General features: G+C 42.8%; 1 long non-coding RNA gene across 1 annotated transcript in view; it reads right to left on the minus strand.

Annotated features, from left to right (window-relative positions):
- LOC120369738 overlaps window positions 1–27,332 on the minus strand; it is a 50,347-nt gene that overhangs the window by 4,021 nt on the left and 18,994 nt on the right. Inside the window, exons 4-5 of the long non-coding RNA XR_005583376.1 lie at window positions 10,247–10,352; window positions 986–1,173 (exon numbers count right to left, since the gene is read on the minus strand). This is a non-coding gene — a long non-coding RNA (uncharacterized LOC120369738). The remainder of the gene's footprint in view (window positions 1–985; window positions 1,174–10,246; window positions 10,353–27,332) is intronic.

Raw genomic sequence — 27,332 nt, forward strand, 5'->3', positions numbered from 1 at the left:
CCAATGAAACGGTTCCATTCAGCATGAAAGAACATTGTCACAGCACACCATCTGCTTAAACCATTATCAAGTTGTCTGTAGGTATCCCAGCAGAATAGGGTTGCCAACTTTCTGATTGCAGAAAACTGAACACTCTTGCCCTCACCCCTACCCTGAGGTCCTACCTATGCCCTGCCCCTTCTCTGAAGCCCCGCCCCTGCTCACTTCATGCCCCCTCCCTATCGCTCACTCACCTCCACCCTCACTCAATCCACTCACTCATTTTCACCACACTGGGCCAGGAGGTTGGCATGTAGGAGGGGGTGAGAGCTCTGGCCAGGGGTGTGGGTTCTGGGGTGGGTCTGGGCAGGGGCGGCTCTACGAATTCCGCCGCCCCAAGCAGGGTGGTGCGCTGTGCCACTCGCAGTGCCGGGCGCCGGTCGCGCGCCTCAGCGGGACCTCCCGCAGACGTGCCGCTGGTCCCGCGGCTCCGGTGGAGCATCCGCAGGCATGCCTGCGGGAGGTCCACATGAGCCGCGGGACCAGCGCACCCGCCGCAGTCATGCCTGCGGGAGGTCCGGTCGTCCCGCGGCTCCGTTGGACCTCCCGCAGGCATGACTGCGGAAGGTCCGCCGGACCCGCCTGCCGCCCTCCTGTTAAAATGCCGCCCCACGCGCGCGCTTGGCGTGCTGGGGTCTGGAGCCGGCCCTGGGTCTGGGAATGAGGGGTTTGGGGTACAGGAGGGGGCGCCAGGCTGGGTGGTGGAGCCAAGGGGTTTGGAGTGTGGAAGGGAGCTGGGGCAGGAGTGAGGAAGGGGTTATAGGATCTGGGCTGGGGCAAAAAATGAGGGGTTTAGGGTGTGGAAGGAGGCTCCAGGCTGGGACAGAGGTGCAGGAGAGGCCTCCAGGATGGGGCAGGTGGTTGGGGTAAAGGAGGGGGCTCAGGGCTGGGTAGGGGGTTGGGGTACAGGAAGTGGTTTGGGGTGCAGGCTCCGGGCACAGCTTACCTCATGTGGCTCCTGGAAGGAACAACATTTTCCTCTAGTTCCTAGGTGTAGGCATGGCCAGGGAACTCTGTGCACTGCCCTCATCTGCAGGCGCCACCCCTGCAGCTCCCATTGGCTGTAGTTCCCAACCTATCAGAGCTCCGGAGCCAGCGCTCGGGGCATGCCAGCCTCCCTGGCCAGCCCTGTACCTAGGAGCAGAGGGACATGTCATTTGCTTCCAGGAGCTGCTCGGAGCCAGGTAGGGAGCATGCCAGTCCTGTGTCAATTGGACTTTGCATAACCTGGTCAGTGGTGCTGACCAGAGCCACCAGAGTACCTTTTCCACCAGTCGTTCCAATCGAAAACCAAATGTCTGGCAACCCTATAGCAGAGAAGGTATTTAAAGGAAGGCACATATATTTTTGAAGCTATGCCCATCTTTGAGTGGCAGCATGGGAGAAAGCAAGAAGGTGCTTATTTGAAAATTTAACAGAAGAGTGATTGAGGCTGTCATAACCTGCCCCTTCCTGGACATATACCTTCAACAGCTCAGTCACTAGTTCACCAAATCAGCCTTTGTATCCCTCTAGTCTTCTGCGGAGATTTGCTTGTAATTCTTATGTGCTAGGGCCTTGAAAAAAAGTTATATTCAAAACCCAATGGTCTGTCAAACCTAGGAGTTGCAGGCATGGCCAAAACACTGAACTTTTATTATTCAGCATAGTACATAACAAGAGTATCCAGTGACCTTCCTACTTCTTACTCTAATCAGGACAGCCTATGCTTATAAGAGCCCAACACTGCTTCCTCTCCTCACAGGAGCTAATCCTTCAAATTCAACACCCGCAAATCTGTGGGGAGTGGGTTATGTCCAGGAGTCCAAACCTCTGTGTCTATGCACCCAGCAATGTGTGTTCTTTTTGGTCTTCATCCCATAACATACCTGATCACACAATTTTGCTTAACACTTCTTCTATGACTGCATGTCCTATCAAACAATTTCCTTCTCCACAAAAGCCAGCATAATTGGCAGAGAAGATGGGGGAGTTGATGTCTCTATAGGAGACGATAGCTGGCATGAAAGGCCTTTAAAGTGAATGAATAGTCTGTGCTTGATGCAGTGAAGAAGGGCGAACCAGGGGTGGGACAGAGCGATGACTGAACTGTTTGAAGCAACAATCCAAGAACATGATCTTTGCAGCAGCATTTTGAATGGATATAAGTTGAGCAAGACTGCATTTGTCAGGGACAGAAAGGAGGAGGTTGGCGTAGTTGATACAGAAGGAGGAGGTTGGTGTAGTTGGCGTAGTTATCACAACCAGGACATGGGTAGTCTGACCTAATGGTCAGAGCAGGACAAAAGAGCCAGGCAGGGTTGGTTTACCAGGAAGCCAGAGTCTGAGACAGACCAGAGAGCAAACAGTCAGGTACAGGAGGTGCCAGGGTCAGGTTACCAGGAGATCAGAGTCAGACACTAGGAGCAGGTACAGCAGGGAAGGCAGTTCTAAGCTGGAGAAGGCCAATTGCATGGACAACTTCTTGATCCCTTGCTTGGTTTTAAAAAAAAACCAGGGAGCCAGTCAGGACCTCAATCAGAGTTCTGATGAGGAAGATCCTCCAACTGAAAGAGTGATTAGAGATGCAGGAGAAAAACCAGAAGTGAACAGTTACAAAAGCTGAGGAAAGATAAGATATCAAGAAGAAGGATAATTTTTGACAATATCAAAGGCAGCCAGTAGGTTGATGGTGGAGTACTGGTTTCAAGTGCCTTTGGCTAGGGAGCCAAAGACTTAAAAGGTTTTGGTGAGAAGCACTGCAGTGGCATGCCAGGGGCAGAAGATAGATTGGAGGAGAGGAACTCCATACAGCAATGTAGACACCATGTTCAATGAGCTTGGAGATGAAAGGAAGAAAGGAGATGGAGTACTAGTGGAAAAGGCCAGTGGGGTCAAGAGTGTTTTTGGTTCTTTTTTGTTGTTTAAGATGGGGGAGAGTGATGCATGTTTGTATTGTGAGAAGAAGCCTGAGGAGAGGTGGAGTAGAAGAGAGGGATAAGAGTGCGGTAAGGGAAGTCAGAAGATGGGATAGGAAGAGGTCACTGAGTCAGGTGAAGGAGTTACGGAAGTTTCACATCTGGTCTCCTCTATCAGTAACAGGGAAGGAAAAGAAGAGAGTCATAGAAGTGGGAGAGAAAAGGGGCTAGGAGAGGGGAAGGGAGCAAAACAGTCTCTTCTAAAGTAGACTGTTTTCATCCACCATTCAATGGGACTACACACACAGGGAGGTACTGCCCTGTGTAATTGTGGCAGAATAGGTCCTAGGTAAATGTACATGCACAAAAGAGAAGCATGATTGTCATGGGGAGTGCATATATATATTTCTTCTTTGATACTATCATCTGATAAAGAAACGTTAGGGAAACATAGAATTTAAAAAAGAAATCAAGCTGGTTACATTTTGCCCTCTCTCTTTTGGGGGGCAGTGGAAACTGCCACTGATGGTGCGAGAGCCTTTGTTGATGTATCAGTCAAATACTATGGCTATTCTTGTGTCATCTGGGAAGAAAGAGCAACCCTCCAGTGCCCTGGCAGGATGAAGATTATTATATAGTGGTCAAAGCAAGAAGAAAGGCATTGAATAAGGCAAGACTTTCATTAAAATTTCAGTATTTGATAGATTATAAAAGGAAGCATATTCAGGCTCAGAGGGTTATTAGAAGATGTAAGAAATCATGCTGGTAAAACTTCTGTAGCAGTATTAATCACCAGGCTTCAGTAGAAAAGACATGGAATAAGATAAGATTAAAAGGATCAATGGGAAAGGGGTCGGATCTTTTGCAAAACCTACTTTAATTAAAGGTGAAACTACTGTTGATTCAAATATACAAAAAAGTTAACATGCTATGTGGGAGATTTGTAAATGTTAGCAGTGATAATAAATATAGAAGGTGATTTTATCTGTGTCAGGAAACCTTTTATTTATTTTATTCAATTATTTATTTTTGGGAAATGTGTAATTATAATCTTGGAGAATGGGATGAGATGTTAAATATAGTAATGTGATTTTGTCAGTTAATTAACTTGAGTTATATCCTTCCAACATACGTAATATAATTTATGAAAGTTTAAACATGTAAATTATAAATGAACAATGGTAACAGTTTACTGTAATTATTACTGTTCTGCTGCACTGCACTGTAACAATTCTACTGACAAGAATAAAAACCTCATTCTCTTAACATTTTCAAATTGGAAGAATTTTTTTTTCCTTTATGGAAAAAGTCCTATGGATTTAGATAGGGAATGCAACTTTTTGCAGAACTTTAAACTCTCTTAGATAGAGGTTCTTTTTATTCTGTTCTATAAGCTGGTTTAAAAATTCAGGGAAAAGAACATCCCTCTCTATTACAATGGATAGTTTTTAAGAGTATTTTCTCTGGAACCTTCTTGAATTCCTACGTGACTACTTCTGAGAGGTTGTTAGACTGAATTATAGAGCCATTTTCAAAGTGATTCTTCCATTCTCAATCCTGAAAAAGAACCTACCCAGGTATAAACACTTATTCATATAGCTCCTTTTGAAAGATCAGGACCTAAGTAAAAAGTTAGTATCTTCTTTATCTAGCAAACTGTTTCAAGATTATGAAGGACTAGGTTTTTTGGAAAATAAAAAATGTCCTCCCTTTTTATCAGCCTGTTTTTTGTAAAGGCATTTGGGGATTTCATTCACGGAATGTGGGGCCTTACTTATCCATGAGATGAATGAGAGATATATGCAAAATAAAACAGAAGTTTTAAATTTTGTTGAATAAGGAGTTCAATATTAAAAAGTTTCTTAAATTGTGTTTTTATTGGCTGAGCAAAACAAAGCCATGCATGTCCCATTCATACTGAAAAGGAAAAGTGACTTTCCCTTTCTTTATAATATTTGTAGTTTATAAAACATCATCTCATCTTTTTTTCTGACCATCTCTACATTTTTACTAAGGGGCCTATACATTCAACAGTACATCAACTTGCATTAGCAATGATTCATATACAACTCTTGAATCTTAGATAAAAGTATTTATGATTATTCATAGCTAAAAGTGCATCAATACAGCTGGTCAGAAAATATAATTTCTGCTGTCAGGAAATTCTAGCATTTCATAATTTCTTTTACTTTTGAAAAAACAATAAAAATTTGGAATTTTAAAATTTCCCATGAATGGAATTTTTGTTAAAAAAACTAATCTGAACCATTTACATTTGATAATGTCAAAAATTATAAAATAATGTCAAAATTTGAATATGATGTATGTATACTGTAATATTACAGTTATATTATATAAATATTGACACTAAATAAGATGAAAATAAAGTATTAACAAAATGTTTCCACACTATCAAAATGAAAAGTCAAAACAATATTTCAAAACTTTTCCATTGAAAATTTCATTGAAATCAACACATTCCCATGCAATGTATCTAGATTTTTAAAATGCAGGCTAATCAAACCTGTGTAATAGTATGGTGCATTGCTTTATAATAACCTTGTTTAAACCTCCCTCATTTATTAGAGTCTTCTATACTAGACAATGCTCTTGGCTTTTTGTTTCTCTGTTTGTTGCTATTTCTTGAGAAATTATATTCTCATCTTTGCTCAGAGTGGAGTCCTTGAAATACTTGAAGATTTTCTCATAACATACAAAAATGTTGCGTTTGAATTGAGCTAACATTTTAAGATAAACACTGATAGCTTTTCCTGCACTCAGTATTTCATTTTCTAATGGCACCAGTAAATGTCAGTGTTATTTTGAACTTAGCGACATAGTTGATTTTTTAAACTAAATCGGCTAGATCTTGTCATGCAGTGGTTAACTTCAGATGAGAGCTATGATAGAAGATAAGGAACAATAAAATCAAGAGCTTTGTGATCCTACCCAGAATGGAAAAAATGTAAATCCTTTGCTATGAATACTGTGATGGGTGTACTGGGCATTTGTTACCCCCGGCTGGATGCCCTGCCACCTTGGCACACTCTGCCCATGATAAGCTGCCAGCAGAACCAGTGAGAGCTGGTCTTCCAGCACCTAGAAGGGCTGGGAACAGGCAGAGGTAAATCAGAGCCCACTAGGCCAGATAAACAGGGCTGACTGTTTCTACTAGGTGCCAGTTCTGGGTGAAGCCAGGTTTTCCCTTCCCTAATCCAAGTAATCTGACCCAGTTAGGGGTCCAAATTTGACAATACTGGCCTTGAGTTTCCAGGAAAACTATTGTTTATATTATGGACTTTAACGTCCAACTGGCTATTTTGAGATCAACATTAATTTGTTTTCTGTTAACTCTGGAAGGGTATTGGACAGAGAACTGACCAGGACGGACAACTGGTCCATAGAAGCAGCAGATTAATGCAGGACCAGGACACAAAGGGGGGCACTAGGAAGGAAGAACCTCTGCAATGCTGTGTCCTGGTTCATAAATGATCTGGAGAAAAGGGTAAAGAGTGAGGTGGCAAAGTTTGTAAATGACACAAAATTACTCAAGATAGTTAAGTCCAAAGCAGACTGTGAAGAGTTACAAAGGGATCTCACTAAACTGGGTGACTGGCCAACAAAATGTCAGATGAATTTCAGTGTTGATAAATGCAAAGTAATGCACATTGGAAAACATAATCTCAACTATACATGCAAAATGAGTGGGTGTAAATTAGTTGTTACCACTCAAGAATGGCTATTAGCCAGGATGGGCAGGGATGGTGTCGTTAGCCTCTGTTTGCCAGAAGCTGGGAATGGGCAATTGATGATTACCTGTTCTGTTCATTCCCTCTAGGGCACCTGGCATTAGTCACTGTCGGAAGACAGGATACAGGGCTAGATGGACCTTTGGTCTGACCCAGTATAGCTGTTCTTATGTTCTTAAGAAAAAGATCTTGGAATCATTGTGGATAGTTCTCTGAAAACATCTGCTCACTCTGCAGCTGCATTCAAAAAACCTAACAGAATGTTAGGAACCATTGGGAAAGGGATAGAAAGACAGAAATATCACAATGCCACTATATAAATCCATGGTATGCCTAGACCTTGAATACTGCATGCAGTTGTGGTCACTACATCTCAAAAAAGATATTAGAATTGGAAAAGATACAGAGCAAGGCAACAAAAATGATTAGGGGTATGGATCAGCTTCCATATGAAAGATTAAAAGAGATGGACTGTTCAGCTTTGAAAAGAAATGAGTAAGTGGGGGATATGATAGCAGTCTATAAAACCATGAATAGTATGGAGAAGGTGAATAAGAGAGTGTTATTTACCCCTTCACATAACACAAGAACTAGGGGTCACTCAATGACAAGGTTTAAAAACAAACAAGAAGGAAGTACTTCTTCATGCAATGCACAGTCAACCTGTGGAACTCATTGCCAGGGGATGTTGTGAAGGACAAAAGTATAACTGGGTTCAGAAATTACGATATAAGTTCATGGAGGATGGTCCATCAGTGGCTATTAGACAAGATGGTATGGATGCAACACCATGCTCTGGGTGTCCATAAGCCTCTGACTGGTACTGGTTGAAGGTGGATGGTTCACTCAATTGCACTGTTCTGTTTATTCCTGCTGAAGCATCTGGCATTGGCCACTGTCAGAAGATAGGATACTGGATTAGACATGCCATTGTTCTCACTCAGTTTGGCCATTCTTATGTTCTGACCTGTGTGTTTGCTCTGATGTAGTATACATCATAACAAGTACATTCTAAACAAATTAAGCTATATCAGTAGATTCTTTCTCTGGTGTGCTAAAAACAGAAGCGATCCAGAATAAAATAACTTAAAATGATCCTATATTTAGTAAATGTATTTTGTGTCAAACAGAATTTACATTTATATTCTTACAAAAACTGGAGTTTTGGTCAGCTCATGGCTCTGGTGAAATTGCTCTTTCCCCAGCTCACTAACAAGAAGAGGCACCTTTTGACATGAATAAAAATCAGCCAGCCAACCTTCCTACTTCCTAACAAAATTACCTACTTTGGACTCCTTACTCTTTAATGTACTGATAAAATGGAATCGCTGACCTTTCGGTTTCCAGACCTTTCTCAAAGCATCTTTATCTTTTCCCCTATAAATGTATACAATAATCTTTCAAATGAGAAAGGTAATTAAGACAAGGGACACAACACAGTGTGTGCACTCCTGGATTTTCATGGCTCTGTAAGGACATGTTACCTAATTCCTGAAACAGAACTAAAACAAGTGGACCCTTTTCTAGTAACAAGATCAGATTTTTAAAGGTATTTAGATGCCTAAAGTTGCAAACAGGCACCTAGTAGGATTTTCATGAGTGCCAAATTCCTATCCCCCATTAGGGGTTTAAAAATTTATGGCCCTAAGGCCCAGACCTTAAAAGGAAAACAATGGAAGTTAGGAGCCTAAATACCTTTGAGGATCTAGGCTCATGTAGCTTCTCTGATCTCTAGAGGCTAGACCCCTTTCCCCTAGCCTTTGGCAGGATTAATAGCAATGTAATGGGAGATGACAAGCACCCAGAGAGAGGGTAATTAAGGTCAGTCCCATGGAGGATGTGGATTAAAACCTTTAAATTGTTTCTTTTCCCTTTACCCCTCTGTAAGGTTGTTCTATGGCCAGCACTCACCCATTGGGTGAAACCACATGTTGCTTCACATTCTGCAAAAATATGCACACAACACACTCCATAAAAATGTACTAGACTTTTTGCAGATGCAAACAATTTCAGCATTGATGTTGTCACCTGCAATACCAAAGGACTGTCATTAAAACCAATCTGTTTCCTTTGTGAGTGTTATAACATTCTGCATGACCACCCTGACCACCCTTCAGTAATATAAAGTAACTGAAGCCTTAGCATAGAAGCAAGCAAGCTACTTGGCATCAGTGAAAGCTGCCGTATGTGTTTGACCTCTTTGAAATTACTGGCCTGATGAGTTTAATATGCCAGGGCTCTCGAGTGAGATTTTTCCCTTAATGAGCATAGACCTTTTTATAAAATTTAAATTTATTTCCCACTATTAAGAACTTGCCAGTCCATTTCAATGAGAAATTCATCAATTATATATCAGCTTTACACAGTCCTTTTTGTACTGATATCTAGGCCTTTGCATTTGAAAGCAGATAGGGTCTTGAAGATATGCCAGGCCTCATTTTGTAAAGGAAATGGATTATCTAAAGGGACAGCTGCTTTCACATTCCTAACAGCATGGTAAATCGGACTGGGGAAAAAAAAAAAGCTCTGGGCTAACAACTGTAAATCCTGCTAGTCCCTTTTAGAGAGGGTTTAGCTGGGTCTTTAAGAAATTGGAAAGAGTCTTACTACACCTAATGACAAACATCTCTCTCATTTTAGGCTACGTAACCTCCATTCCCAATAACATTCATTTCCTTAGCACTTCAGTCCCATCCCCCAGTGTATGTTGTGTTCTGAGAAATTAGTTCAGCTATTTGAGAATCCAGAAACCTTTGAATGACACACTGTGAAGGTTTGTGGATAAATGCAAAAGGAAGGGCCACAGAACAACTGAAGTCAGAAAATACCTCTAATAAACATTGCTAAAGCAAATTACTAGATTAGGCTATTAATAGCAAAAATTGTACTGTCTCTAGTTAAGGAACTCTTATAATCAAAAAGGGGGAACTCATGAGAAATCTATAGCAAGGATTAGATTAGTGCCATTTTCTCACATTATCTTTTAACTAATTACATTTTATCTCAAATTATACCCATGATTGATAAGCCATCACTTATATTCCACCAATTTCCCATTGCATTTTAGTTTTGAATATATTCTTGGTCTTTGTTGATCCTATCCCACATTGTCCAGGAATATTGCACAGTCGGGCGGCCAGAGCGGCGAACCAAAAAAAAAAAAAAAAAGCAGCCGTGACGCCCTAGGATTAGGCGGAATGCCGCCCAGTAGAATCTGCCACCCCAAGCACGAGCTTGCTCGGCTGGTGCCTGGAGCCGGCCCTGTTGATCACTACCCGCCAATCTGGCAGGTAGTGTAGACGTACCCTCAAAAGTCACAGAAATCAGTTTTCATGGTTTACACAACCACAAAGCTGTTTCCGAAGTTCTGCAATGCTGCATCAGCAGAGATGTATACAAAAGCAAAAGTTCCTTTTATGTTCTTATAATACCATATATAATATTCATTTCTCAAGCACTATTTAGTATATATATTTGACTAAATTCATTTCTAACAATACATCTTATCCATTGCCCCTTCACTGCAAGGCAACAGCTTATATTGCACCTAGACTTACTTACCCAGAGCTTCACCATACTTGGTCCTTTTCTTATTATGTCTTGTGATTTGTTATATAGATTTCAAATTGACTGAGTAAAAATACTGCTCCCCATGTCTGTAAAGATGCTTTGGGATAAGAAGAAAAGTAAAAATAAGTGCACATCTTGCAAGACGCTGAGACACTATTTCCCATTTGATATATAATATACCCTTAGCCTCCCGCTAGCATGTTATATTGCACTCTAGGTGAGGTTCCCTAAGGTGCAGAGGGCCCCTACATTATTTATGTCCCACATTGGGGCTGAATTGATGGACTGCCACCAGAACACAGGGGTGCCTTTGCACAAAGCAGCTCCACAACGCAGTCACAGAGGATGCAGGCTGGCCTGGGGATGGGCCACAATCTGTATTTACAGAAAGCAAGTGTTTCCAACAGACCATGGAAGGAGTCAGTAGAAGTTGTGGGGAATGTGGCTTGCTACACTGCAGCCCTGGGCCCTGGACAAACGTACTACCTCCCCAATCCTGCAGCACGTCACCTGAATAAAAGCAGGCTTTTTTGTTTTGGTGAAGTGATTCCACCCACTGAGAGGTATGCAAATTAAGTTACGGGATTACTATGGATAAACGAAGGCTTTATAATCAGAAGTGCATCGAGATTTAGCTTCATGCCTTCTATTATCCATCACACTGAAAATGTATGACAAAGACTCATTGTAGTATTTACCAGTTCTCAAATTGTACTATGTGTTTAATTTTTATTTCATAACATTGAATAAGAAAAAGGAGGGGAAAAAAACAGCCAGAGCTGCACAAAAATCTAACCAAGAGTCACAAGTGAGGTGAAGCCCTGTGAAAGAGCACGGCACAAAATGAGGAGAAGACTACTAATGGACACTTTTAATCAGGCACATAAGGCTAAGAAGTACTAGGTGCAAAATCCAGTATGGTCACCAGTGAACGGCAATGTAAGAATCAGAATCTGATTAGAATCAGTTGTAATTCCTCTGAAGTCAGTAGACTTACACTGGAGTAAGACCGATGTAAGAAAGAGAATTGTTTTGCTCTCAGTAAATGGCATATAAAGAGGAGATAGACACAAGATTGAGAGAGACCACACAGAAAAAGGTGACTTTTAAATGCATCTGGTAGGAACATCTGAAGATATAGCTATTTGGGGAAATGATACAGCTACACATACAGGAAATAACTAAAACTACAATTAAACTGCCAATGTCACAGGCTCCTTTAGGAGTGCATAATGTAAAGCTATTAAATTAACTTAGAGCTTCAAAAAGTCTTGCATTTTGCACTTAGACACCATTCATACTCATTTCAAAAGCCTTAATGTTCTGCAATTGATAAATGGTTTGCCAAGGTCCAGGATTATCCTTGTCATGGGGTTGGAGGGAACAAACTCTCAAACTCTGCCTAATAAACCAGGAAAATGACAAAAATCAGACTAATGTAGTATTCTGTCGGTCTTTCATGAATATTGTGAAGTAAAACATGCAGAAAAACTATACCATAAGCTGTAGCAATCTTTTGATCTGAAATAATATTTTTTTAAATGACTATTAAGGCTATTTGAAGGTATTTAGTAGTTAACATGCACTTACTTGCTTAGTGCTATACATATTTATAATATCTTTTCTAGCCACTACAAACTATTCTTTTGTATATGTTTTTCTCCTGTTAGTCTACAAAATGAACAGAAAAAAAAAGAAAGGGATAGAAGCATTTGCTTGTTCATATGCTCTCAGTCTTTATTTTGGCATGTTCAGGGATAAAATGCTAGGGTGATGTTTGTGTGAGCATTCTTACTGAAAATGGAGTGTGTTTACCATGAACAGAATGACATTGTTTGCTGACTGCTATAATGCTCCTGTTGCTTGAGAATGGAGCAAACATAAAGGGAAAGTGGAATCATGTTTTGGTTCAGAGTAGTGGATTAGTCTTCTGTGTAAATATGATGCAGTGTTTGTTTAGAGGATTTCTCATCTATAAAGATATTGGGCCAAACCTAGGCCACAGTGAAGTCAATAGCAAAACTCCCTTTTGACTTCAATGGAACCAAGCTTTGGCTCAATTCATTTAAATACACAAATGTAGAAAGTTGGCACTGTGTGACAGTTTCAATGTCTTGAGTTTCCTAGATAGCAGCATTGCTGTTGGAGAAAATGAGGGTGGGTTGCATATAGCAATACCTTAAAAATGTGGGCTCTTCAGAAACAAATATGGCCTTCTTCATTGGAGTCTGAGTCCACAGTCATAGTTAGCAACATAACTAGCCACATTTACTAAGTAGAATAAAGTCTCTTTGCTGAGAATAGAGCATTGCTATGCAGCCTTTCAGATTTTGTAATTAGACTATTTAAAGCTAAACAGCAATTTCTGTAAAGACCGGCAGCCAGGATACAATTTTGAGTGAAGAGGTTTTCTGGGGGTTATGTTTGTTTGTTTTATTGTTAAATAAATTTGTATCAGATACAGGGGGAAATATACTCCCAGATAGTGTTATTCAACTCTGAATTTCCTCATAGTCTTCTTTGGCCTTGACTAACCTAAATAGCTTTGTATTATCTGTACATTTTGCCACTCACTGTTCACCCCCTTTGTACATATCAAAGATATTAAACTACAAGTGTTCTAGTACAGAATCTTGTGACATCCCACTCTTACCTTTTGCTATGTTGACAATTACCTTTATTCGTCGTCTTTTCTCTCAGAGAGTTTTTAACCCATTGATACATTTTACTTCTTACTCTGTAACTACTTACTTTCCTTATAGATCTCTTTTGAGAGACTTTCTCAAAGGGCTTTTGACAGTCCAAATCAAGTATGTTAGCTTGTTCTCCATTATCTCCTGTTACCTGGCAACTCATTCTCAAATAAAGCTTCACAGTCCACAAACACGTCATTCACCATGTTTTATAACATCTACACACAGCCATCTAAAATATGCTCTGCCACATCAGATTGATGAGCTCCATAAATTCTGCAGGGAAAGAGAAGTTAATTCCTCTTTTTACAGAGGCCAGGGCAGTATAGCAGATCAATTAGTTAATCCAAATCAATAGCCTCCATGTATATTGCTTGATAGCTATTTAGATTTAGAGGTGATCAATAAAGGCCAGTCTGTGTTCATTACAGTGCTGTGAAACTAATATAGGACTGATTACTGCAACAGAGGCATATTATTTAATATCAGTATTTTGTGATTAACAATTGGGGTTCTTAAAAACCCAAATTTATTGCAACCAGGCTTAGCTAAAAACAGTAATCCATAAAATAAAGTCTCCCAATAACCATCTACTTTTATGAGGCAAATCATACAGATTGTCCATTAGGTCATACATGTTCGCAATAAATGGATAGACACACAGATGCAGTCAATTGCATTCAAAAACATTAGGAAAGCAAGCAATAGAGTAAAATCCAGTGTTGACCCTCTGCCTGGCCTCTGCAATGGTTAGAGTCACAATATAATCATCTACATATGTGTGAAATGCATTAATAAACTCAGATAAGCACACAATGCAAACATATAAGGAGTTTCAAGTGAACCTTTGTCAACAGTTACACACAGACATATATACAATGGTGCTCTCATCACTGGATAAAGGATCAGTGGTTTTCTTTAGCATTATTTTTCATGGCTTGACTTGATGAATGCTGTGTTAAGAAAGCAATTATAAAGAGAAATAATTATTTTATGTGCACAGTCCAAGGTACATACATGCACTATGGAGAAACTTAATCATACAAATCTTCACCACTTCTGAGAAAGGTAACTCTAGTGCAGCTGATGAGGGAAGTATGTGCAACAAGTTTGTGGTGTTAGTTGTGAATGTTTAGAGAGGCCACCAAGGGACAAACAGCAAGGAGGTAAGAGACTGTGGGAAAAGGAAACAAAGAGTCTTGTATTCACTCCAGCTGTGGTGTGCTGGTCTCTAAGCTTTGCATGGTGGCTGAGTGGGATCAGAAAAAGATCCAACAGACCACAGAACACCCCTGCCAAAAGGGAAAAGGGAGAAAGGGAACAAACAAGCAAACCCTCAAGCCCAGCCAGAAATGGATAAAAAGCTGTACAGAGCTAGCTTCAGAACAGGCGGAGTTAGGGTTGGTGTAATTTTGGGTTTATACTCGAGAGGGGGTGTGTGCTTGAGGAATTGGAAGTTGCCTTAGCTGTAGCCTTTCCATTTTTGGTTCATTGTAGGGGCTGGAGAGAGAGCCTGCATGTAACTGCAGCTGGTTGTGGCCCTACCTGTATGAAGGCTGGTGAAAGTGTAGGCTGGAGGGCTTTGCAGCTTGTCACAGCCATACAGTGTGAGAAGGAGCCCAGGCTGGCTGGTCAGGGGGCTCAGTGGTACCCCAGTTCCAGGTGGCACCCTGAGAGGAACCCGTCACAACCACATTGTTTTGTCTCAGTACTGGATGGGGAACAAAACACCCAAAAAGAGGACTATCCAGCTTAAAATGGACGAATGCCCTGATTACTCTCAGGAGCCTCATCTCCTGAGGAAGCCCCCCTACCATCCTCTCCCAGGATCCCCATGCCTCCCCATTCCTTACCTCTCCCTGGTGGTGAGCCTTGGCTCCATCCCACTTCCCAGTACTGAGAGGAGCCACTGATTTTATTAGATTGAGGGCCTGGCACACCAAACAGGACCCAGGTGTCAGACATGCTTCCAGACACACAAAATGTGGCCTAGTTACCAGATTGCAGTGCAGCTGTATGTGCACGCAGCTTACAGGGAACATTAGTCCCAGGTAAAAAAAAAAAACATAACAGAAGGCACATTATATCTTTTCACCACCAATCTGCAAGGTGGTACAAAAACTAGCCAAACTGGTTATAAAACCTCCAGGTGACAACCCTAGAAAGAAGAGGCCTGAAAACAAAGTCTAGAGAGAACTGCTATGGTGAGTCTCGGCTGCAACAGGGAGAGAGGATAGGAAAGTAAGGGACAACAAAGAAAAGGTTTGTGTGGTGGGTGGACTCTAGTCTGGTAGAACAATGGAGATAGCTGATCCAGACTTTTTCCAAATGCCACCCCCAGCACAATTTGATTTTCAGACCCTGAGGGATGGCCACTTTGGCTAAGCAGATTCCAGAGGATCCATCAGGCTTCCGGTTTAGAACAACAATCAGAAGAGAAACAAGTTAATACCCTGCTCTATACAATGGGACCTGTAGCATAGGACATGACCTTTTCTTGAAACCTCACAGATGCTCAGATAAAACGGATGAATACAGTTAAAGAATTGAATCACCACTGAAGGCTATGCCACTATGTGGTTTTTGAGTGGGCACAATTTTCACTTACACAGGCAAGAGAAGGGTGAGTCATTGTATGGTTTCACAACAGACCTGAAAACCGAATCCAACTCCATGGCTATTGGGAGATGAGTGAGAATTTATCAGGGACAGGCTCATGGTAGGGGTGAGGGACGGTCAACTCTCAGAAAGGCTACATAGTGATCCTAACCTCACACTAGAGACACGCAAGAACATAGTCCTCAAAAGTCAGTGCCTAAAGAAGCAACAGCCCCAGGAATAACGTTGCGGAGGAAGACGAGAAGAACATAAAAACGGTCATACTGGGTCAGACCAAAAGTCCATTTAGCCCAGTATCCTGTCTTTTGACAGTGGCCAATGCCAGGTTCCTCAGAGGAAATAAACAGAACGGGTAATCATCAAGTGATCCATCCCCCATTGCCCATTCCTAGCTTCTGGCGAACAGAGGCTAAGGACATTATCCCTGCCCATCCTGGCAAATAGCCATTGATAGACCTATCTTCCATGAACTTATCTAGTCCTTTTTTAACCCTGTTATAGTCTTGGCTTTCACAACATCCTCTGGCAAGGAGTTCCCCAGGTTGACTGTGCGTTGTGTGAAGAAATACTTATTTTGTTTGTTTTAAACCTGCTGACTATTAATTTCACTTGGTGACCCCTAGTTCTTGTGTTAAGAGAAGGAGTAAATAACACTTCTTTATTTACTTTCTCCACACCAGTCATGATTTTATAGACCTCTATCATATCCCCCCTTAGTTGTCTCTTTTCCAAGCTGAAAAGTCCCAATCTTATTAATCTCTCCTCATATGGATGCTGTTCCATACCCCTAATCATTTGTGTTGCCCTTTTCTGAATCTTTTCCCATTCCAATATATCTTTTTTGAGATGGAGTCACCACATCTGCACACAGTATTCAAGATGTGGGCATACTATGAATTTATATAGAGGCTATATGATATTTTCTATCTTATTATCTATCCCTTTCTTAATGATTCCCAACATTCTGTTTGCTCTTTTGACTGCCGCTGCACATTGAGTGGATGTTTTCAGAGAACTATCCATAATGACACCAAAATCTCTTTCTTGAGTGGTAACAGCTAATTTAGACCCCATCATTTTATATGTATAGATGGTATTATGTTTTCCAATGTGCATTTCTTTGCATTTATCAACATTGAATTTCATCAAACCAGTCACCCAGTTAAGTGAGATCCCTTTGTAACTCTTTGCAGTCTGCTTTGGACTTAACTATCTTGAGTAGTTTTGTATCATCTGCAAATTTTGCCACCTTACAGTTTACCCTTTTTTCCAGATCATTTATGAATATGTTGAATAGGACTGGTCCCAGTACAGACCCTTGGGGGACACCACTATTTACCTCTCTCCATTCTGAAAACTGACCATTTATTACTACTCTTTGTTTCCTATCTTTTAACCAGTTACTGAACCAATGAGAGGACCTTGTCTCTTAACCACACTGTAGAAGCTATCCATATTGGAAGGAAAATCTCTCAGGATGCCCATAAACAATATCCAAACTAGTACAAGCACAAAGGGATCCAGAGGGGGCTATTATAGCATAGAGTTAAGAAAAAGAATACAACAAGAGCATGAAAGAATGCCGAGGGTGTGGCAAACCATCTCATGACAAACAGCTTTGTCCACATGCAAAGGAGACATTATGCAGGAGTTTGCAGATCTAAATGCATGGCAGTAGCAGCTGTCTTTCAAGAAGACCCAAAAGACACTGAGATAGCACACCTTGGAGCCATAGATGACCAAAATGAAGCACCATGATCCCTCCAGGAAAGTGTAAAATACACTTCAAAATAGATATAGGTGCTGATGTAACAGTGATTCCAGAATCACTTTAAAGGAGAATGAAAGCACCAACACTTCAAGAGAGAAAAAAATATTGCAAGACCCAGGAGTTTCCATTAAACGTGAAAAAAAAATTGGCCACTCAAACTTAGACAGAAGGCTAGAATACCAAAAGATCTACTCTGTAGATGGCCTTTGCACTTCTCTACTTGGCCACCTAACAGTCACTCCCCTAGGCCTCATTATAAAGGATAGAATCAGTCACTATGGACCTACAACCTGAGACTAGGAAGAGATTCCCCAAATTATTCCAATGATTGGGGAAAGCAGAGCAGAAATACTACTAATGATGACTGGTGGGTACTTCATTAAAAACTTATACCAAATGCAAAGCCAGTTGCTCTGTCAACACCTCTAGCAAATGGATTCAGCTCTGTGAAACTATTGATGGGAAGGAATTTGAGGTCCACTATCCCAACCATCTCTTCCCAACTAGACCCTTGTTGGCCGGACTTCCAGATACTACAGAAGAAGGAATATCAACAGAAAACCTGTCAGAAGAAGGACTTCCACAGATGCCATACATAATGGCGGATTAGTCTCTGGGCCAATGGGGCTTGTGCCCGGGGGCTCTGGCCAACTGGGGGACCCCGGAAAAATTGGCACCCCTGCACCTGACCTGCTCTGCCTGCCCAGCACTCCTGTTGGGGAGCGGGGTTGGGGTGCAGGGGCTTGCCCCTCTCTGCCTGCCTGCCTGGTGCTCCTGATGGGAAGCAGGGGAAGACCTCATGCCCCGACCCTGTTTCCCCAGCAGAAACGTGAGTGGAAGGAGAGGGATGACTGCAGGCAGAAGGGGTAGGAAGAGGCCTCCACTTGCACTGGAGCAGAGCCCCACAAAAGCTAAATCTGCCTCTGGCCATACAGTCAAATACTTGTGAATACTGTAACCAGAAGGTCTTGGATGAAGGTCTCAAGAAAAGGGGACAGTGAAGGTTGTGCCAGAACCCCTCAGTCCTACTTTGTTAGGATGCCATCAGGAATAACCTTTCAGAACTGGTGTTATCTTGTGGTGTCACCAATGAGATCTGTACCCTGATCATTACCTGAGACTGAACCTGTGAACAATACCCTACCACTCCATATAGAATGATCAGTGTGTCCTCCAGATCCTCTCCCTTTGAGGAGATATCCAGCAAGAGAAAGACAGCCTCCTGCATTTTTGCAGGATTACATGAGATTTTCAGTATTAAAGAGAATCAGAGCCAAATGTTTTAAAAGAGCAGAATAAATCCCTGATGCAAGGCTGAAGGTTTAGGCTGTCCTTCATGCATGGAATGATTACTATCCAACAAAAAATACTATGCCTGTAGTGTGTAAAGAAAAGCCATCCTGCCATAGCTTGTGTTGCTCCAAATTGGCACAGGAAATGTGTCACAGATCTCTGACTTTCTTTCCCCATTTGTGGCATAGTGCTGTTTTTGTTGGACAGTAATCATCTCCCGCAATGCAGTTTCTCCCTTCAAGAGGCCATTGTCTCCCCTCACATTAGAATGAACAGATCAGATTTATATATTTGATCAATCATGTGTCTTTTTTGCCTGACCACCCAGGGAAGTTATTAAAGTTGTAATTGGAGACCACAAAAATATGTATGCTGTGTGGCTTGCTGTAGTTTTGTCTGCATATCAAATTGTGCTTTGAATACACCTCTTATGGTTTCCAAAAAGTAAGCATGGATTGGTTGTAGCTATGTAAATGGCATCCTTCCATTATGTATCAACAAAAGCACCAGACCCATCTTAATAGCCATATTTGTACTGCATACCTCTACATTCACTCTCCCGGCAGATTACAAGACTTGTTTACACTCCAAAATAAAGTTGTATTATTATATGTTACTACTACTGCTTCATTCACCATTATACCAATTTCAATGGAGTTACACCAGTGTAAAGCTGAAGTAATATAGTGGTCAATCTACACCAATATGTTACTGCAGCTTTACAATGGTGTAATTCATGGACAGGATTCTTCTAGGTATTTTTCCATACAGAGCAACAGTGTACTCAGCATGAATTACTATAACTTTAGATTAAGGAAAAACAACAAAACAAGAACGAACAAAATTCAAATTTCCATAGAGACAGCATTGTGTGTTGCAGCATCATATCTGCCTCACAAAATGGCAGCTGCTCGTGTAAGAGAGTAGAACCCCTACCAATGTAAGGGATATCACAGGGAAAATGGTGAAACTTAGCTATGTGTGGTGTTAAGTGATCACCTCGTGCTTCTAGTGCTTGCAAGAGATTGCTTTATTCTGTGTCCATTTTTACCTAGCTGTACATAAGAGCTTCACAGCTCCTCTCCCAGTCTCTTGGTCTGGGAAGCTGAGCCCGTACAGGCACAGCTCCATAGAGCACAATGTACACTGTGTCAGTCACAAAATGAAGCTGATTGCAGATTAAATTGAACAAGTGAAACCTCATTAAATCCTGTGGACTGCTCTATCCATAGGGCTGTATTGCTTCCAGCCATACGGACAGAGCAGTCCACAGGATTTAATACCAAGGCAATTTTTACCAATAGAAATAGGGGTCAGTTATCAGTGAATACGCTCTCCAGAATGCCATATTTTGCAAAGTGAGCCTTCACTTTGCCAATCAGGCAGGGCACTGACCTCCCAAAAATGTGAATAGTAGTTCACTATAATTAAGTACTGCTTTTCCTTGAAGGTACATAAGTCCACTCCCACCTTTTCCCATGGTCAGGTGGGCATCTCATATGATAACGGTCTCTTTCTGCTGGTGGTTATCACATGACCAAGGAGTGGAGTTGTTTACTCATTCCTGACCAGCAGACACACTCTTGACACAACTGTCAGTGTCCAGGTGTGAGGCATGGTTTTTTTGCATGATATCCTTACGTAATGAGATGGAGACAACAACTCTGTCCTCAAAATATTATTTTATTCTGTACACTCACCTCACCCTTCATTTGAAAATATGATTCTGCTCCTACTGGTACTTGGCTTTTGTCTTCTTGCCACCCTGCTAGTGTTGCTCCCCTGGCTGCTTGTATTTGGATGTCCTTTTTTGTAGTCCCTTTGATTTCCATCAACTTTGCTATTGAAACGGGGAGATTGAATTTGTTAACATACTACACTATGTCCTGATCCCCTTCCCTCATCTCACTGATGGTAGGGATATATGCCCTGCTCAGGGTATCAGCTAACACAAGTAATTGTCCTGGACGATATCTGATTTCCACCTGCTGGCACTGGAGGATCATCAACATGGGCTACAATCTCTTTGGAGCAGTAAGAAGGGGCTTTACTATATTTGTCTCTAGGAGTTTATGATCTGATTGCACTATTATTGGGTGTCTACAAGTGTACTCAGGGAATCAGTCTATTCCAAATGCCACACCCAGAAGCTCTTTTGATGTTTGGGATTTAGTCTGACAGGGTGCAGAAGAGAGTTACATGCATTCCTGTTAAATCCTTGGGGCAGCCGGCGTAGGAAGCAATCACTTGAAGCCAGAGAGCAGGCAGCTAACCAAAACCTCCATTTTATTTACAGACACAGAGAGCTCACTCAGCCGGTCGAAACCGGTTGAGCTAACCCATAATAATCTAACTCAGTTGCCATAGCAACAAAAACCATGACAACCAAATACACAACATATTCCTCCCCCCCTAATAAGAACATCCCCTAAATAAAACACACACTAGACTAGAGAAGGAGGGTAGACTGCCTCCATTCCCGGCTAAACCCTGGGGATTATTTTGCCCCATAACCGTGGGTTCGCCCTAGCTAAAGATCCAGCCGATGAGGAAGCCTTCTGTCTCTAGGTGGATTACGGCGAACTTCTGGTGTTATTGCACCCGAAAGCACTAGGGGCTCAGGGTCCGCAGCACGAACAGGTGAGGAGGTGGTATCAGCTCGTGCTGGGCAAAGGGGTATCTCAGCCGCCGGCAGTAATGGAGGAGAACAGTCAGAAACAGGTGACTCGTGATTCGGTCCCTCACCAGAAGAGGTGAAGTCAGACCCCTCACCTGCAGATGGGTTCTGAGGACTGGCATGACCTGGCAACAGCTGATCTACATGTCGCCGCCAGGTAAGATTCTCTGCAGTCCGGACTGTGTAGGAAACAGGTCCTGTTTGAGTGATGACTGTGGCCGGAACCCATTTAGCTCTGGAAGTATAATTCCGAGCCAAAACTGGCTGTCCTGGGCTAAAGGTTCGGTCTTTTGCTCTGGGTGCCCGTCTGATGACTTGATATTGCTGCTGATGTTGCACAATTTGTCGGGGTTCAGAAGGTTTCAGCAGATCAAAGCAAGTGCGCAGCTGTCGTCCCATCATTAGAAAGGCCGGAGATGCGTGGGTCGTAGCATGAGGTGTGTTTCTGTAGGAAAGTAAAAAGGTATCCAGACGCTTTGGAATGGAGTGTTGTCCCCTTGCTGATTTCAAAGCGTTTTTCATTGTCTGCACAAATCTTTCAGCTAATCCGTTGGTGGACGGATCATATGGTGCTGACGTGATGTGGTGTATCCCATTTGCCTTCATAAAATTTTGAAACTCCTGAGAAACGAACTGCGGTCCGTTGTCGCTCACAAGTTGTTCTGGCAGACCAAAACGACTAAAGAGTCCTCGTAGTTTTTGGATAGTACTCTCTGCCGAAGTGGACTGCATTATAGAGACTTCTGGCCATTTAGAATGGGCATCTATTGCCACCAAGAACATGCTTCCTTCAAGGGGGCCAGCAAAGTCAACGTGAATACGTTGCCACGGGTTTTCAGGCCAGTCCCATGGGTGTAAGGGTGCCCACTGGGGTGCATTCCTCACACCCTGACATGACATACAAGATTTTGCCTTCTCTTCAATAGCGCTGTCCAGTCCAGGCCACCAAAAATAGCTTCGTGCAATTTCCTTCATGCGCACTATTCCACAGTGACCGGAATGTAACTGTTCTAACATCTGGGATCTCAGTGGTGGTGGAATAATGACACGTCTCCCCCACAACAAACAACCAGATTGGACCGATAACTCCGTCCGCTTGGACATGTAGGGAACAAGGTCGGATGAGACCGGAGAGGTTTGTCGAGATTTTCCATGCATCACCAGGTCCATAACGTGGGACAATACTGGGTCAACGCGAGTTGCCTTCTTTATCTGAGTAGCAGTGATGGGTGTATTCTCTACCTGTTCAAAGTAGAAGATTTCCTTTTGGGCACTATCTCGGTGTTTGACCGGCAAAGGCAACCTTGAGAGGCCATCTGCATTGCCATGCAGAGTGGATTTCCGATATTTGATTTCATATGTGTGTGCTGAAAGTAACAATGCCCAACGTTGCATACGACTAGCAGCTAATGGGGGAATGCCTGTGTAGGGTCCAAAAATTGATGTCAGAGGTCGATGGTCTGTGAGAAGAGTAAATTTTCGCCCAAACAGGTACTGATGAAACTTCCGAATTCCAAAAACAATTCCTAATGCCTCACGTTCGATTGGGGCGTAGTTAGTTTCTGCTTTGCTTAGAGTGCGTGAAGCAAAAGCAATAGGTCTCTCTTCTCCTGAAGGCATAATATGTGACACGACTGCTCCCACTCCATAAGGGGAGGCATCGCAGACCAATTGCAGTGGTAAGGATGGATCAAAGTGCATTAGAACTTCAGAATTTAGCAGTGCATCCTTAGCTTTGTTAAACGCAACATCACAGGCTTCAGTCCACTTCCAGGCCTTGTTCTGCCCAAGGAGCTCATGAAGTGGTTTTAGCAGTGTGGCTAACTGTGAGATGAACTTTCCATAATAGCTCAGGAGTCCTAGAAATGAGCGCAGCTGGCTTACATTTCGAGGTGGGGGAGCCTCCACAATAGCTTTAACTTTTGCAGGGGCCTTATGAAGACCTGCAGAATCAATGATGTGTCCCAAATATTCAACAGAGGGCTTGAAGAATTCACACTTGTCTTTGCGAACTCGTAGGCCATACTCTTCCAGTCTTTGTAGGGTAGCCTCTAAATTCTTTAAGTGATCCTCTTCATTTCTTCCAGTGACCAGGGTATCATCCAGATAGCACTGAACTCCTGACAAGCCACACAAGATCTGGTCCATAGCCCTCTGGAACAGGGCGGGAGCAGATGTTATTCCGAAGGGTAGGCGACAGTATCGATAAAGCCCCTTATGAGTCACAATAGTCAACAGCTCTTGGGACTTTTCATCGACGTGCATCTGTAAATATGCTTGACTCAGATCAATCTTACTGAACTTTTGTCCCCCAGCCAGGCCTGCGAAGAGGTCATCGATGCGGGGAAGCGGGTATTGCTCTGCACACAACACTGGGTTGACAGTGACTTTAAAATCACCGCAAATCCGGAGAGAGCCATCTTTCTTCACGATTGGAACGATAGGAGTGGCCCATGAGCTATGGGTAACTGGTATTAGGACTCCATCGGTGACCAGGCGCTCCAGGTCTGCTTCAACTTTTGGCCTGATGGCATATGGCACAGTTCGGGCTTTCAGATATTTTGGTGGACTGTCAGGTTTAATGTTCAATGTCACAGTGATTCCCTGCATACTTCCCACATCCTCTCACAAAACAGCAGCCTGTATCCTTAGAATAGGGTTAGACTGGGTTCTTCTTTAGTCATCCGGTGCACTTCTGCCCAGTTCAGTTGAATCTTCCCAAGCCAAGACCTACCCATTAAGGCTGGGTAGTCACCTCTCACCACAAACAGTGGCAATTTAGCTGCCTGTCCATTGAGCTCCACCTTAACATCAATAGTGCCCAACATGGGCACAGCTTCACCTGTATACGTCTTCAGAACAGTTTTTGTTGCCTTAAGCGGAAGATGCTGTAGCTTTTCCTTATACACAGTCTCAGGAACCAGCGAGACAGCTGCACCGGTGTCTAGTTCCATACATATAGGTTTGCCCTCCAATAAAGGGGTTACCCAGTATTCATGTGAGCCCGCTGCCAAAGACAAAACATGCAGTGGCACTTCCTCTTGTGAGGAGGTGTCACCTTGATCATCCTGGGTCTGCTCTAGGGTATGCAAGGTTCCTCTTTTTGTCGGCCAGACCACAGGCCTCTTTTTCTTTTGTTTACAGGCATACTCAATGTGTCCCTTTTTGCCACAGTGTCGACACACCAGGTCCTTACACCAGCATTCTGATGCCTGGTGACCCAGCTTACCACAGCGGTAACATTCTTGACTCTGCACCGTTTTGTGGGTCAGTTCTTGTGACACTTTTTGCACCCTAGGCACCGATGTATTGTGCCTCCCTTGTAGCCAGTTCCATGGAGACAGCAATATCAACAGCCTTCTGTAATGTAAGCTGAGCCTCTGTCAGTAGGCGCTTCCGTATAGCTTCACTGCAGAGGCCACACACTAACCTGTCACGCAGGGCATCATTTAACATCTCTTTAAATTCACAGTGTTCTGCTAGCTTTTTTAAAATGGCTACAAATTGTACAACTGTTTCATCTTCCTTTTGGTCTCTTTTGTGGAACCTATATCTTTCAGCAATTACCAGTGGTTTTGGGGAGAAATGAGACCCCAGGATTTCCACAATGTCACTGTAAGATTTAGTCTCAGGCTTAACAGGGTGCAGTAAGCTGCGTAGCAGAGAGTAGGTTTTAGCCCCTACAACAGTTAAGAATATTGGCACCTTCTTCGCTTCTGTAATGTCATTTGCAATACCAAAAAGCTCAAAACGCTCAGTATACACATGCCACTGCTCTGTATTCTCATCAAAAGGCTCCAGGGGCCTGGTCAGAGTAGCCATGATTTTTAGTTTCACTTTCACAATCAGTGCAAACAAGCAGCTTTTTTTTCTTTGTTTGTTCTTTACCTCGACTTCTACTTCCTTCTGTTACTGGAGCAGCACCAGGATCCCACCCTCGTCGCCAGTGTTAAATCCTTGGGGCAGCCGGCGTAGGAAGCAATCACTTGAAGCCAGAGAGCAGGCAGCTAACCAAAACCTCCATTTTATTTACAGACACAGAGAGCTCACTCAGCCGGTCGAAACCGGTTGAGCTAACCCATAATAATCTAACTCAGTTGCCATAGCAACAAAAACCATGACAACCAAATACACAACAATTCCCTTCTCTCATACATCACATGGAGTGTCAGTGACTCTCCTGGTACTTCAGGTGAGGTGCATACTCACTGTTGGAGACCTGCCCAGTTCATTTCAACATCCTGCCTTGTGAGCTGATGTGTGGGTTCTGCTGCTACAGTCAGGTGTGGAAGAACTGGGACAGAAAATGAATCATTCCTATGAAGCACTGTACCCCTTTCAGATCCACTGGAGCAGGCATGTCTCTTACTGCCTTGATTTTGTTGGGATTTGCTTTCAGTCTCTCTGTTGTGAGCAGATATCCAATGTATATCACCTCATGCTGTTTGAGTGGCATATTTTCTGGGTTGAATTTTATATTCTTGTCCCTGCATTGCTGTAGAAAAGCATGTAGTTTTCTGTCAAGGTCTCATTCAGCTTCTGTATCATTTCTACCTTCACCTACAATGTAAATATCATCTACAATTATTTTCATCCCAGGTAGTCCTTCCAGTGCTTGGGTGAATCTTCTCTGGAACACCTGTTGCACTCTACTTATGTGCATCAGCATGCACAGCTATCTGTAGCAACCAAATGGTGTTGCAAAGGTTATTAGCAAAGGTTGTCAGCATGCTGGACACTTTATCTTGGCTTATGCGCTCACTTTGCAGACTGTAAAGATTCTAGTTTTGGAAAGTTCTGACAAGATTTAATCAATTGTGAGCAGGTGATAGTGGCATATTTTCAATGCCTAGTTCAGTGTCTTTCAGCCTATGCAGATCAGTTTGCCTGATGGCTTCTTTACCACCACTTTGCTACTTACTGAGGCTGTAGTGGCCTCAACAGATGCTGTGAAACCCCTGCAGACTTTTGACCTCCTTGCATTCTGGATTATGCAATGCCACTGGAATTTTCTATAGTGGCAAGCACACAGGTTCCTTCCAGTTGCAGCTTTCCTTCAAGGTATACACTGCCTTTGAAAATATCTCCATATTTTTTTTAAAAGATGTTTCCATTGTCTATGGGACTCTGTCTTTTGGTACTTGCACTGCAACTATAAAATTATGATGCTGCACCCTGATCAGATCCACAATTTGTATGGCTGTATTCTTCCAAGAGGGGGTCTGTGGTGCTTACCATTCACCGTCACGTACTTCAGTTGGTAGCATGTGTTATATTTTTGAGGTTAGTTACTGTGAGGTAACATTTTCCTTCAGACGGCATCACACCCTGATTGTACATTATTAGATTGCATGTTTTGTAATGGGCACATTCCAGTCCAATTCACCCTGAGGAATCACATTGCAAGAGGCCTTGTTATCCAGTTGAAATGACATAGGGCATTTCCCGATTAACATTATTTCATGCACAAAGATTGGCATTGTCCCTTTTTGCTTTCCTGTCCTGACAGCCTGAATCTGATATGCCCTTGGACTCAAGCAGAGAATCACTGTTGTCTGATGTGCCCAGGGCCGGCTTTAGGCACTGCAGGTCCCGATTTGAAAGAGCTGCCACCGAAGACAGTGGCGGGACTTTGGTGGCAGCTCAATTAGCTGCCAGTGCCTTCGGTGGCATGTTGGCGGATGGTCCTTACGGACGTGGGGTCCTCTTAGGGGGGCGGGGCCCAATTCGGGGGAATCGAGTGAATCGCCCTAAAGCCAGCCCTGGATGTGCCATCCACTTCTGACTGATTCTTTCTGGGATCTGCCCCTGCTCTTGCACACACTAAAAATAATGCAACTCGCCTTATTCCTTGAACTACTGTCCTAGTGTGCGGCAGTTCTTCTTTACTCATTTACGCTCTCTCCACAGAAAATGCATCTCACTTTGGATATGAAACCCTGGTCACCTGCTCTCCTTTGCTGTCATCTCATTGCATGTACTTCTGAGGGTGTTGTGCCTCCTAGGGCTTCCATCCTTTCTCTT

The sequence above is a fragment of the Mauremys reevesii genome, linkage group 1, assembly GCF_016161935.1.
Source record: "Mauremys reevesii isolate NIE-2019 linkage group 1, ASM1616193v1, whole genome shotgun sequence".
Classification (NCBI taxonomy): domain Eukaryota; kingdom Metazoa; phylum Chordata; order Testudines; family Geoemydidae; genus Mauremys; species Mauremys reevesii.